Below are 13639 nucleotides of genomic sequence, written 5' to 3' on the forward strand. Positions count from 1 at the left end.
GAGGAGCAGGGCATGAGGCTATGTAGGCAGAGGGCAGGGCCAAGCAGGACCAGGATGGTCTGAGGCTGGAGCTATGGCAATAGGCAAGGTGTGTGCCTTCTCTTTTGTCAGTGGTGAGTTTTGTCAATTTGGACCCTATTCAGATTTTGGCTATTGAACTAGTTAGGTGACCTTTCCTTTACCTATTAAGCAACAAATAATTTGATGAAGATCATGCCATGGTTGAGTGGGACTCAGATATATTTAGCTCAGCAAACTATTTTCAGGCAATCTGTCTGTCCTGGGGCAGTTACCTGACCTCTTCCTACCTTGTTTTTTCCCAGGTGTAATGTGGAGAGGTAACCCTTCACCTTCCCTCATAAGGAATGATTAAGAATTATTATCCTTGGAGGTGGGAAAGGGGAAGAAGAGACATTTCAATGGCTAACTTTGGTTCAGATTTCTAGGTGTCTCCTCCCTGGAAAAGCACCTAAGATTACAGGTTCAGCTTTAAGAAATTCCTTCTAGCTCCATTGGTTTAACTTCCCACCTTTGGTTTGACTGTCCAGCCCCATGTTGGAACTCTTCTGGGAATCCTTCCCTTGGCCTACCCTCATGAATGCTGAGGGCTTGTGTGGAATACTTTCTTTTGCTCCAAGGTTTTCTTATGGATACTAAGAGATCCACTAACTTGATTTCTTGCTCTATACCAAGGGTGCAGTACCCCAAACTTCCAAGGTGGCTGGCCAGATAAGCCCTTGGGCCCTAGACTTATAACCACAAGGCTCCAGTACTATAACCAAATTAGGTCTTTCCTCAGAACCACTATGATGTACACATCCTTGTCCCTGCAAATGGGAAATAGCCCAAATGAAAATAGGTCCATGGGCCACAGAAACCATGTGAACTGGAAGGACCATTGATGATCGCTAAAATCATCAGGATCCAACATGGGAGAAGAAGGGGAAAACTGCTTTTGCCCAACCAGGTACAGTTTCTGCTATTCTCCTTTTCCCAAAGCCACAGGGCCAGGATGGTACAGCTACTTCAGCCATTTTTAGGAATGCATCAAAAAATAACAAGTAAGTAGGCAGTGTTTCCATGGGTAGACACACAGAAACATTCCAATCCTAACCAACTGGCTTATTTAATTGCTCATAGATGCTCCAATACTATTTATTTTGAGTAAGACAAGAACACAGCAGTTACTAGGTGAGCAGATGTCAATATGACCATAATCAACATATCTCTGCTTATGGGTGCCTCTAAAGTCACAAACTCCAGTTAATGACCCTTACCTGCTATTTGTGATTAATGTAAACTCCAAGTTCTACCAGTTTCCACCAAGAAACCATACCTAGATGATATGCTTCCTCTGCCTCATGTTTAAAAACACTTGGTTCTGGGCTACCAAAGTCTTGTCTTTGGAATCTCCAGAAAATATAGGTTACCCATTAGCTAAACCTGTCTCATAAAGAGAAGTTAAGAATGGGGGTTGGAGGCAGGGGACTGCCATTTCTTGAGTACCTATCCTGTGTTCTGGAGGCAGCAGCTTACAGGCTCAATGACCAGCATGGGGTGAAAGCCACCAGCCTCTCTGATCTTGCTTTGTTACAGGTTTTTCCTGTCAAACATATGTGGGGACCATGCCGTCCTAAAGGACTAGACTAAAAATCGGGCTCCTATACCCATGCTATGCACCAAACCTGCCTCAAGTGGCAAAGCAGCACCCAAAAGTTCATCCCAAAATCTCTCAAGCAAGTGCAAAAGTAACTGAAGTAAAATACTAAGGGTTGAATATATGGATGTTCTTTATAGAATTCTTTCAAAGGTTTTGCATTTATCTATTTTCTTAATAAAATATTGAAAACAATTTTAAAAACAAATGAAGCACTACACAACGATGAACACATCAAACACAAGCAGATAACCTCTGTCTCCCAAAGCAAGAGCTTTTCAGATGCTTCTAATCAATTCACTTTGATTTCCAGGGTGATAATAACCATGGCCCACAACAAATATAAGGCATTTAATACTTTAAGAATAGTGATTGTCACAGAGGGTCAAGTGCCACCCACTCAACTCAACCCCATTTCAGAAGGTGGGAACACTGAAAGCAGAAACCCAAAGCTTGACAACTGCCCCTTCCCTGCCACCACTGCTTCCAGCCTCAGGCAGATGGCAGGGGAATTAAGTCTGCTGCAGGAGAGACCACAAGGCACACAGCACAGGAGGGCAGTGAGCAGATTAAGCCCTGATCCTCTGCCCCTAAAAATCCCCTGACCCATTTCCCAGTCGGGAAAGGAAACTGCTGTGGTAAGACAAGCAGAGGGACAGAGAGGCTCTGGCCAACACAAGCAGTGTCAACAAGTGCTCTTTCCCCCCCTCCCCCCCTGGAGGGGATAACCAATAGGAACAACGAAGAAAGAGTGATAAGGGGCATCAGAGGACATATGTGCATTAACAGGAAGCCACGTGGGTAAAGTGTCAACCACATGTGCTTTACTTATATAAAAATAAAATTCCATTCTCCCTCTATATTCCCCAGCCTAGGTTCCAACAGCATGGACTCGTCCCCATCCAGTGCAGCCATAGAGATAATTCAAACCGACAAATGAGTGGTTTCCAGAAAGATCACTTAGAGGCTACCTTGAGGCCGTGCACCTGGGCACAAGGAACAATGGGTACAGTGAATGGGCCATGGCCTGAGTACCAGCCTGGAAGAACAAACCGTTCCCTTCTGTGAAGAAGGGAGAAACTGGGGCATCAGGAGTCCTGCAAAGTTAAAGTCTGGGCAGTCCAGACGAGCTGTGCCAGAAACGAGGCTTCCTAAGGAATGTGCAAGCAGGAATTCGGGGACTTGTGCTCCTCTACTAGAGGGTCCTGGGCTAGTTCCTGAACCTCCACAGGGTGGGCTCCTCTGGCCCCGCGGCCGGCCCGGGTCTTGGAACTGGTGTTTGGGGTTTGTCTTTCTAACTAATCACTGGGGAAGCCTAAGTTCCAAAACCAGCTCACAGAGGTCAGGGATGACTTCTGGGCCCGCTGAGCAGGAGCAGGGTCTGTGGTAGAGTCTGTGGGGGAACCGGGATGGGCGGGGACAGTAATGGCAACAGGTGACAAGCTGCGCTAGGAGCGAACCTCTCCGCTCCCGGATTGTGAGCGGTCCCAGCGCCCCCAAAGTCCAGCAGGTCTCCCGCGGCACTTACGCGGTCTTGGGTCCACCGCCGCGCAGAACCGAAACTTTCTGGGGCCAAGCGGAAGAGCGCGCGGGCGCTAGCGCGGTGCCAGCAGCCATGACGCGCACACCGACCGCGGGCAGACGGGAGCGACTACAACTCCCGGCATGCCCCGCGGGACCGAGGCCCACAATTCCCATCAGGCCTCACGGATGGGCGGGCATGACTACGACTCCCAGCATGCCCCACGAAGCGAGTATTGCCGGCTCTTGCAGGTCCTGCCTTTCGCTTACACGTCATTGAGCCAGCCCCAGATGAACTTTTGCCCTTCTTTGAAATTCCAGAGGGCATGTGTGCCCACAAATCATCTGTCTGGGATCTTGAGAGCGGCGTTGTTAGTTTGAGACTATTGAGCACTTGAAATGTGGCTTGTTCGGGTTGAATTGTGTATGTTCTGCAAATGTAAAATAGCCTGCATTTAGACTTAGTCCGGAAAAAGAGTTGTAAACTAGCTCACTAATATTTTTATATTCTTACGTGTTATATTTTGTATATATTAGGCTAAATGAGAAATAATAGGTGTTGCTGGGCCTCATATCCCATCTTTTGATCCCCCTTATTAACACAGGAACTTAAAACCAGTGTTCAAAACTTTGTGTTAACGAACTACCACGCTTAACTTAGATCCTAACCTAATTTCTGCTGGAAAATTGTGTATTGCAAAATACTCTGAAGCTGGACACAGTACAACAGGATGCATTCAATTAGCAGTGTCTACTATGGGCATAAGAGAAAGGCGACAGTATACAAAATACTGTGGCCTTGTGGTTGATTCAAGGCCCAAGCACTGATCTGGCCACTGTCCTCAGTCCCTGACCTAGTTACCCCACCATTTAGGCTAGAAATACTTCTTTAATTCATAGGACTTAGCTAGTGGCACTCAGTCGGGGGCGATGGCTCCAACTTTTCTAATGAGAAAAGTGGGGAATTGTCTGGATAGAATAATACCAGAAAGGAAATAGATTTCTTAGTTAATTTTAGCCTGTGACACCTCATTAGCCATGTTTAATAAACTAGATGTAGATAAAACAGTGAATTGGATTGATGAAATAATCAGTTAGGCTCCTGAATAGAAGTGATTTTCATTCTTGTTAAGAGAAAGGTGTGGGAGACCAACCTTGCAAGTGACTAAGTTAACTCCCCTGCTGGGCTATGTGGCCTCAGGCATCCATGCTGCTAGACTGCCCCACTCTTCCAGGGTTCGAATGACTGTGTCTTCCTACAGCCCCATGGGTGAAGCTATGCTCACCTGTTCCTTGGTAATATAACTCATTGCCCTGTTTAGGATAGAATGTTCCATGGAAGTGCCTTGTGTGTGTCCCCTTCTCTTACTGGGCCCTTGGGTGTGGCCTACCCAGATGTCAGTCAACCTGCTGACAGTGGACATCATGAAGATAGACTCAGCCCCCTGAAACCTGACCCCTTGCCTCATTTCAATAGCTTCTCCTCAATAAAAGGGGTCAGCACGTGCTCTCTCTCTCTTCCTGTGGACCCTTAAGGTCAGAGGAGCCGTCATAGTGACCCCAAAGAAAAAGGTGTTTGTGTCTCTTGTGTAGTTATTTTGTGCAGCCCAATTAGCCCAATTCAACTGGAGTGACCCCTGAGCCTTTTAGTCAGGAGAACAGAAATCCAGCAGAAAGGAAAACTGAAAAGGGAGAGGAGTAAGAAGAGACAACAAAAGAAAAACAGAAGCCATCAACATAGTGGTCTAAGAAAGTTCATTGTTCCAACCACAGAGTGAGCAGTCTTATGCACTATTAAGGGTGGGAGGGATTTTAACATTGGTAATTGGGTCCAACATTCTTATTTGAAACTTAGGCCCAAAATAAGTTTAGAGAAAAGTGGGTGAGAAACTTAACACAGTTATGCATTACTTAGGACAGTGATGTGTTCTGAGAAATGTGTAGCTAGGCAATTGTCAATGTGTCAACATCATGTAGATTAAGATGGCTATGGTGGCACTAGGCAAGGCAATCCAAGGGGACAGCATCATATATGTGGTCTGTCATTGACCAAAATGTTGTTAGGCCATGCATGAATGTATTTGTTGAGGATCTATGATATACCAGACCCTAGCCAAAAGACTCATATAGGGTTATATTTAAAACTCACAGTAACTCTATGATGTAGGTAGGATTTATTATCCCTACTTTAGAGATGAGAAAACTGAAGCTCAGAGAGGTTCAGTCATTGTTCAGATGTACCAAGGTGGTAATTAGTGGATAGTGGAAGAGATTAGAGCAGAGGCAGGAGCTCCTGAGAGGTGTCCCATCCACCAAACACACTGTCAGATAATAAGGAAGAAGGTTAACAAAATCACTAATATTAGGTAGTTTAATATGTATTTTCTTTTTATATAAAGCTGAGTATTTCAAACTATAATGTTTCACACAAACAAGTCAGCATATTCTTGTGTTCTGATCTGTACATATGAAATAAAGAGATCAGATTCAAAATCACAAAAACCCATAGCTTTAACAAGTAGCAGGAGAGGAGGCTTCCTACTAGGAAAGTGACCATGTCCATAGTCCTGATGAAGGAAGAGACTAAGCAATTGTTTGCATTCTTTAAAGGCACCATGTTAAGTGTGTTCTACATGTGCTTTAGTTTTATCCATTTATCCGTCTCATGACACGTAATTAACCCCATTATGCAGATGAGTAAACTGAGATTTAGGAAGATTAAGTTAACTGAGATCAAATTTAGTGGTGAGTTAAGACAGTTCTTTGAGCCTGGGTCTTTCCAACTACAGAGTTTAAGCCCTTAATCACTGTTTTGGCGGTTCCTTGCATGGGGAAGCTGTGTTTTCTGCCAGGGTACTCACCAACTTGGTCTCACTGACCAGGTCAGGGTGGATGCCAGCCATGCCAGTGGCCAGGTATGACAGTTCAGCTCAAAAGAGCCATCCTCTTCTTGATAGTCCCTATCAAACTTCTCTTCTGAAAAAGATAAGTATAAGACACACACAGGGAGTTAGAAGTTGATTGCAGAATCAGCAGCTCCAAGCTGACTGGGCCATTCTCTCCTTCAGAACACTGTGTTTCAGTTATTGTCAAGGACTTCAGTGCTCCAGAACTTGACTTGAATTCTGACAAGTATGTTTTACATAATTGTTTCTTCATGATTCCACCTTTGACTTTTTCCTCAACAGTCCCCACCAACTGACAACCTTTGAAATTTTAAAATAATCTCTTGGTCATATAGAATCAAACTCTTCCCCATTTTGAGTTGTAATCAGAGAAAATAGTATTTCCCACAAAATAAGGTGGCAGTCTTTCCTGGTTCACCCAGGAGAGTGCTGTTGTCCCACCATGAATATTAGCAGTGCCTCCTCTCACTCTGGGTGGTATCCCGATTTGTTAGTAAGTTGTATACTCACTTTTTCTGTTAGACTATTAGTTTTCTTGGTGTTAAAGAGCATCTCACAAGGAACGTTGAGACATGTTCTGTGATCAACTAAGTTTTGGAAACAAAGGATTGAAAAAAGACAAAGTCCTATACCAAAGGTCTATTGGAAACCTAATATTTACAAATAGGCCTCTGGTAGAAATCCAAAAAGCACTTGTAAAACAGAGATTTATTGTTTTACAATTATAAGCAATTAATCTATTCAATAAAGGATGTTCCAATTCACCTTTGAGGACAATGTTTCCCTAATTTGGAAAAAAACACAAAAATGGGATTTTTTTTTTGGTCTATATTCTGTTTTATTCTTAAAAACAAAAATAGAGTTCTGTTGGTAATGGAAAAGTTGTATTTGGTTGAACCAAAGCTGTCCATTCATTCAACAAATAGTTGTTGTTAGCACTGCCATTGTGATACAAAAGCAGCCAAGGTACAATTCACAAAGGAGTGGACGCAGCTGTGTTCAAATAAAACTTTATTTATAAAAACAAGCAGCAGACCAGATATGCAAACCCCTGACTTAGATGGGTGGGCTTCAGAAATGGACAAAATAGACAAAAATCCTTGTTCTCATGGGTCTTACATTGTAGAGGAAGGAGACAGACTGGACGACAAAGAAATAATTTAAGTGATAAATAAAAGGTGATGATTACTATGAAAAAGAAACAGAAAAGAAAATTCAAAATCAAATGTTGGGACTGGAGAGTAATTAGGAAGAGACAGTCTCTCTTAGAAGGTGATATTTTAGCAATCTTTTTTTTTGGTACCATTGAGCCACACCCCCAGCCCTATTTTGTATTTTATTTAGAGACAGGGTCTCACTGAGTTGCTTAGCACCTTGCCATTGCTGAGGCTGGCTTTGAACTCACAATCCTTCTGCCTGCGCCTCCTAAGCCGCTGTGATTACAGCACCCAGCTTTAGGAATCTTGAAGAAGGTGTGAATTGCAGTTTTAAAATATGTTCACAGAGTCACACTACTCTTCTCCATAAGTGACAGGGTATCTCTTACTTATCCCCTTGAACCTGGACTGACTTTAGTGAATCACTTGCAGTCTACAGAGTACAATAAAAGTGATGCTATTTGACTTCTGAGGTTGAGTGGGCATAGGCAGTGCAGTCTCCACCTGCTTCTCCGGAATTGCTTCTCTGGAATCTGAGGGAGCCAGATGCTATGTTAGAAGACCAGTCTTCTGGGAACTTCCCATTGGAGAAGCCATGTCAACAGCCCAGTGGAACTCCAGCCAACCTATGTCTCATCTGCCAATCACATCATTGCAGCATAATGGACGTCTGCCTGGACAAGCCATCATATGAGGACAGCCTCAGCTGATCCCTGACCACAGTTGTGTGTGCAATCCTTGATGAAACCTGCCCTGATGATACTTCTTTCTATTCCCAACCCACAAAATTGTGACCAAAATCAAATGGTTGTTTTAAGCTACTAAGAGTGTAGATCATTTGGTAGTCAGAAAGGCATCTGGAATGGAAACTGGGTACCGCAAGTGGGATGAAGAGAATGTACTGTGTCAGATTGGATTTTCCAAAGATGACTGTGATAATATTTTCCATCCCACGTTTTCACAGTATGACCTTGGCATGCCCCTTTCCCCCATCAAGAGGTTACAATCTAATTCCCCTCACCTGGGATCTGGGTACTGGTGGCTGCTTCCATAGTAGAGAATGGTAGAAGTGTTGTGTGGCTTCCACAGCTGAGTTAGAAAAGGTGCTGTAGTCAGAGTTCTGCAATTTCATGGAAGAGGTAACTGTTGATCGTGGAGCAGTAGAGAAATTTATTGATAAGTTTACTAAGGTCACTGCTGATGAAAATCTGATACCAGAACAAGTCTATAATTCTACCAAAGCATTACTGTTTGGACATTATTGCTCCAGAAAGACATTGATTACAGCTGATGATGTCTTTTAATTCTCCCTATGAGAATTAAGGATGCAGAGGATAGGAGAACTGCACTGGGGTGTGCTAATACAGGAGGCACCCATAACTATAAACTTGTTGAGATAGCCAAAGCTTACACCCTCCCTGTTTTAAAGGAGCCCATATCTTACCAGTTCATTATGATACTAGCAAAGCAGTGTGGATCACCAGGGACATCTTTTCTGATTGGTTTCACAAATATTGAACACATCAGGAGTTGTGCTTATCATAGAGAAGCTGAACTGGATAATGACTGTAAGATTTTGTTATTCCTTTACAACTGTTCTGCTTATTCTCCAGCCAAAATCTCATTAATAATGTTTATGCTATGTATTTTCCCCAAATGTGACTTCATTAGCTCAGTCATGTGACCAGGGTATCCTTGAATCATTGAGGAATAAATGTGAAAACATTTTCTTGACAGTGTGTTAGCAACAATGAACAAAAGTGTAGGTGTGGAAGGTTTGCAAAAGTTTAGCATAAAGAAGGCATATATGCTGTTGCCAATACTTGGAACATGGTGACTAAAGACACCATTGTGTGTGCCTGGACAGCCCCTGGTGTGTGATTATGTGCAGTGCTAATGATGAATAGGTAGTGAATTGGAAGATTGTGTATGTCAAGTGAGGGGGAAAAAAATGTCTGATTTCCTTACATAAGCAAACATGTACCTTCAGAGTTCTTTAGTAATCTGGAAGTAGATATTGAAGAAGGTCTTAACATGAATAACAAGACACCAGTTGTTCGTTCATGGACTGATGGTGAAATTGTCAAAACAGTTCTGAATCAAAGTGATTCCAACACTAACAATGAAGATCAAGTTAACACTGCAAAAGAAGTGGCTGTAGATGACATGATAATAGTGTGCCATGGGTTTATCAAGAACTAGAGCGGTGATCATTCATTGTAGAACAAGAAACAGTGTCTCTTGACCAAACTGGGACTTCAAAGAAAAAAACTTTTGTGAATATCAGTGTTAACTATTCCTGCAGGTGATGCCGGAAGGAACATTTTTAAAAGCACCCAGCAGAATGCCTCCTCATCTCTGGAGGACCCACCTCTGCTTCCCACTTGTTCTGTATTTCATCCCCACCCCCAGTTTTTATGCACAATTGTAAACATTTTTTTTTTCTTTTTCTTTTTGCTGAATCCTTGGTGATGCAATTGCAGACACCAGGACATTGTACCCTGACACATCTCTGATACAATTACATTGCAATCATGCCCAATATCCCTTCCATACATTGCTTTTCTGTCATGGCAACGAAAGGTGATTTCTGTTGCATATAGCTGTATCCTGTTGGACACATCCCTTATTTGTGAAGTTGGCAGGATGTGATTAGAAGAGCATATATCTGGGTCCAAAATGGATCAGAATTTAAAATCTCCAATAAGGTACTAACTTAAGCAAATCATTTCTTTCTACCCAGCCCCCTTTTCTCATTGGAGTGGTGGAAACAATGCCTACCTTAAAAGTTGTAAGAATGTGACATAATATATGTAAGGAAGATAGCACAGTGCCTGATACATAGTAAATGAGTGGTTGTTTTAGTCAGTTTTTCCACAGTTGTGACCAAAAGACCTGATAAGAAAAATTAGGGGAGGAAATGTTTATTTGGGGGCTCCCAGTTTCAGAGGTCGCAGTTCATAGACTGCCGGCTCCATTCCTTGGGGCTCGAGGTAGGCAGAACATCATGGTAGAAGAGTGTGGTAGAGGGAAGGGGCCTACATGATGATCAGAAAGCAGAGAGACACTCCACTTGCCAGATACAAAGTATATACTCCAAAGGCAAGCCCTCAATGCCTACTTCCTCCTGCCACACCTACTGGCTTTCAGTTATCACTCAGGGGATTAATTCACTGATTAGGTCAGGGCGTTCATAACCCAATCATTTCACCTCTGAATGCTCTTGCGTTGCCTCACACATGAGCTTTTGGGGACACCGAATATCTAAACTATAAAAGTGGTTGTTAAACATGGCTTTACAAGCCAATCACACAGAAGGCTTTTAAGACTCATGCAGCCCCAGACAAATTGCATAAGAATCTTAGGGACAGGGACTCAGACGCTGACGTTTTTTAAAGACTCTCCATGTGATCTAATGTGCATTGCTGGTTGCTGCTGTGTGACTTCCCTGATGTCCTTCTTGGGGAGGAAACAAAAACCTCACCAGGTGTCTGTGAGATGTGGAAATGTATGGACCCAGTACATAGCAGGTCTTGTAAAAGTCTGCTTCCGATCTCCTGTGCCTGACTTCAGTTAGGGCAGCCTTCTGTGTAGGCGAGGTAGACACTGAAACCTTGTGGAAGATTCTGAGATGCGCTGGAATTTCCCTCCCACCCACTGAAATCTGTGCTCTGCATCAGTTTGCTAGGGACTTGCCATGACAAGATTCCTTGAATGGGTGGCTCAAACAATGGAAGTGCACTGGCTCAGAATTCTGGAGACTGGCAGTCTGAGATGGAGGCATGCGTTGCCTCCTTCTGGAGCTACAGGGAACATTGTTTCCCTGCTTCTGGAAGATTGCTGGCAATTTGGTGTTTCTCAGCTTGTGGAAGCCTAACTTTGGTCTTCACGTGACATTCACCTTGTTCTGGTGTCTGGGTTCAATTTTCCCCTTTTTGTGAGGACACCAGTCATATTGGATGAGGGGCCCATCCTATCACAGTGATCTTACCTTAACTCCATCTGCAATGACCTTATTTCCAAATAAAGTCATATGCAGAGAAACTGGGGGTTAGGACTTGAGTGTGAATGTGGGGATAGAGGATGATGTGATTCAATCCGTAACATGCCCTAAGCTATAGATTTGTATCGCCTGAAGAACCTCATGAAAATGCAACCCACAATTTTGTTTTGAACTCAAATTATATTTAACATTGGGATACAGACTGGTAAGGGGGCAGGTGAAAGTGGGCAGGTATTTCCCCATACTCCCACTGTTCATTGCAAAGTGCCTTGGAAGAGTCTTAATGTGTTTCGAGTGTGCATTCCCAGTTGTGTGGACAATCAAGCCAGGTCAATAGGGGTCACCAAGGTGGTTTGGGCAAAGAGACTCCTTTGAGCCTAGAGTAATCCTATGGAAACCTTTCCTCAAATAGGAATAATTGAAAGTAGCCAACTTGAGAGTGGGGGTGATTCATTTTTGAGATCTCACTCTCCATAACCTGGGCTATGGTACTGCACACGAGCAGACACTCCACAAATGTGGCCAGGGACTGCCTGGAGGTCTCCATGCATCTCTCTCACTCTGCCTACCTCTCTGATCCCTGCAACCCTCCAGTGCCCACATCTTTCTTCCCTCTCACCCTGAGTGATGCCCAAGGCTGGTTTTCTGAGATGGTCAAAGTCAAGGAACCAGGTTCCCTGGGTCATCCTTTGGTTCCTCTGGTCACACTTCTTTGTGTGGAGAGGCCCATTGGGGGTGTAAAATGGGTTACCACAACCCCACATGTAAAATCCGATGTGGCCCACGGTGGAGAGAGCTCTGCACTCAGAATAACTCACTCAAGAGTTAGGAAGGCCCCTTTTCCCCTTCTAGAATTTCTTCCCAACCCTCAGAATGTTCACAAGTTTCAGGATGCTGAAATTCCTGGTAGGATATAGTACTGTTCTTCCCATGATAGGACTGTGTCTCTGAAAGGTCTTTGTTTAGGCACAAATGGGTCATGAGACAGGAAAAAAAAATGGCTTGGACTTGAAGACAGAAGACTTCGGTGTCAAGGTAGAGGAGAGTTGGGAACAGGAAATTGAGTCCCGATGCACTCAAGACAGACTCAGTCACCTGAACAATTTCTCTTAAGAGCTAAGTGGAGCCAGTGTCCCCACCATTTCATCCCACCGGGCCTGTTCCACACCTAATGCTCCAGCTCCAAAGCCAACCCAAGCCCTCTATAAGCAGAGAAGTTTCAAGAAACATAATGCTATAATATGTACTTCATGTTTGAATAAATATATAAACATACACTGTACTGTCATGTATAACTAAAAAGAAGAACAACAAAAGAACCACAGTGCTCTTGGGTAGACAAAAGGAGACATAGCAGGGCTATGGATTCAGTGTTTGCTACCCAACTATAGTGACTTGAACTAAGACACCAGCCAGAAGTAAATGAATACAAGGCGATCTTTTACTTGTGCATATAAGCAGTGAAGCTTTTGGTTCTTATGAAATGATTGCATAGTAATTCATATTTTTCCACAACAGACTGGTTTGCAAATTAAGCACTATACACATGTGAATGACCTCATGCACATCCCAATGGTGTGGGTGAGTCTGTGTGTTGGCTTCTCTATGTTTTACACGTGAGGAAACTGAGGCTCCAAGGTTGCAGTGGGTAAGGCAAATAGCTTGACTTTGAGGTTTAGGTCCAGGGTTCAAATGCCATGAGTCTTCTCAGGCGGCTTATTTTGGGAATTTCTTCTAAGTTTTCCTTGTGGGGCTCTTTGTCCTTTCTCAGGCAGGTTTCACAAAGGAGAGCTGTCTGGCGGCATTTAGCAGAACTTAGTTCCAAATGAACCAGTCGATGTTTGAGGTGGTGGACCCTAGAGAAAATGTTCATGAGAAGACCTGGTGTTGACCGGAAGACATCAGGGAGATGAGTGTGGAAAGAGGAAATGGAAGGATCAAAAAAAGCCAAAAGGGGTCTGCTGCCCTTTCACTTGGCAAACCACAAACATTGCAGGTCACCGAGGAAGTTTCTAGAAACTGAGTGTGTGACCTCCAGGGGTTTGAGGTTGACCTGGGATTGGAGACATGCACTGTTTCAGAGATCAGTGAGGCTGGTCTCTTCCTGGTTCTGTCTGGGGGAGTGTGAAAGAGGAAATTCTGGGAAAAGGACTTCCCTTAGGGAACACTGTGGATTTGCTTGTTTGTTTGTTTCAGGAGCAGTAAGAGGCTTAGCTCTGACCCCCACAGACAATCTTGTTATCTCCTTCCTTCTGTGGTTTCTTCCCTCAGTGATGAGCCATCACCTCACCTAGGGGTTAGTTAGCACCTTGTCCCTTCCCTGGGACAGCAGCACACAATCCTCTCCATCAGGTGCTACTGGCTATATTATTATTCAACTAGACCCTTGTTGCTC

The 13639-nt window shown here is 43.7% G+C and overlaps 1 protein-coding gene across 3 annotated transcripts in view; it reads right to left on the reverse strand.

Annotated features, from left to right (window-relative positions):
• The window catches only part of Fyco1 (FYVE and coiled-coil domain autophagy adaptor 1), a 75924-nt gene extending 72607 nt beyond the window's left edge, over window positions 1–3317 (reverse strand). For all 3 annotated transcript variants that reach the window (XM_076844638.2, XM_076844632.2, XM_076844615.2), the window contains exon 1: window positions 3186–3317. The gene's annotated coding sequence lies outside the window, so the exon portion shown is untranslated. The remainder of the gene's footprint in view (window positions 1–3185) is intronic.
• Window positions 3318–13639: the final 10322 nt, after the last annotated feature.

This window comes from Callospermophilus lateralis, chromosome 1 (assembly GCF_048772815.1).
Source record: "Callospermophilus lateralis isolate mCalLat2 chromosome 1, mCalLat2.hap1, whole genome shotgun sequence".
NCBI lineage: Eukaryota > Metazoa > Chordata > Mammalia > Rodentia > Sciuridae > Callospermophilus > Callospermophilus lateralis.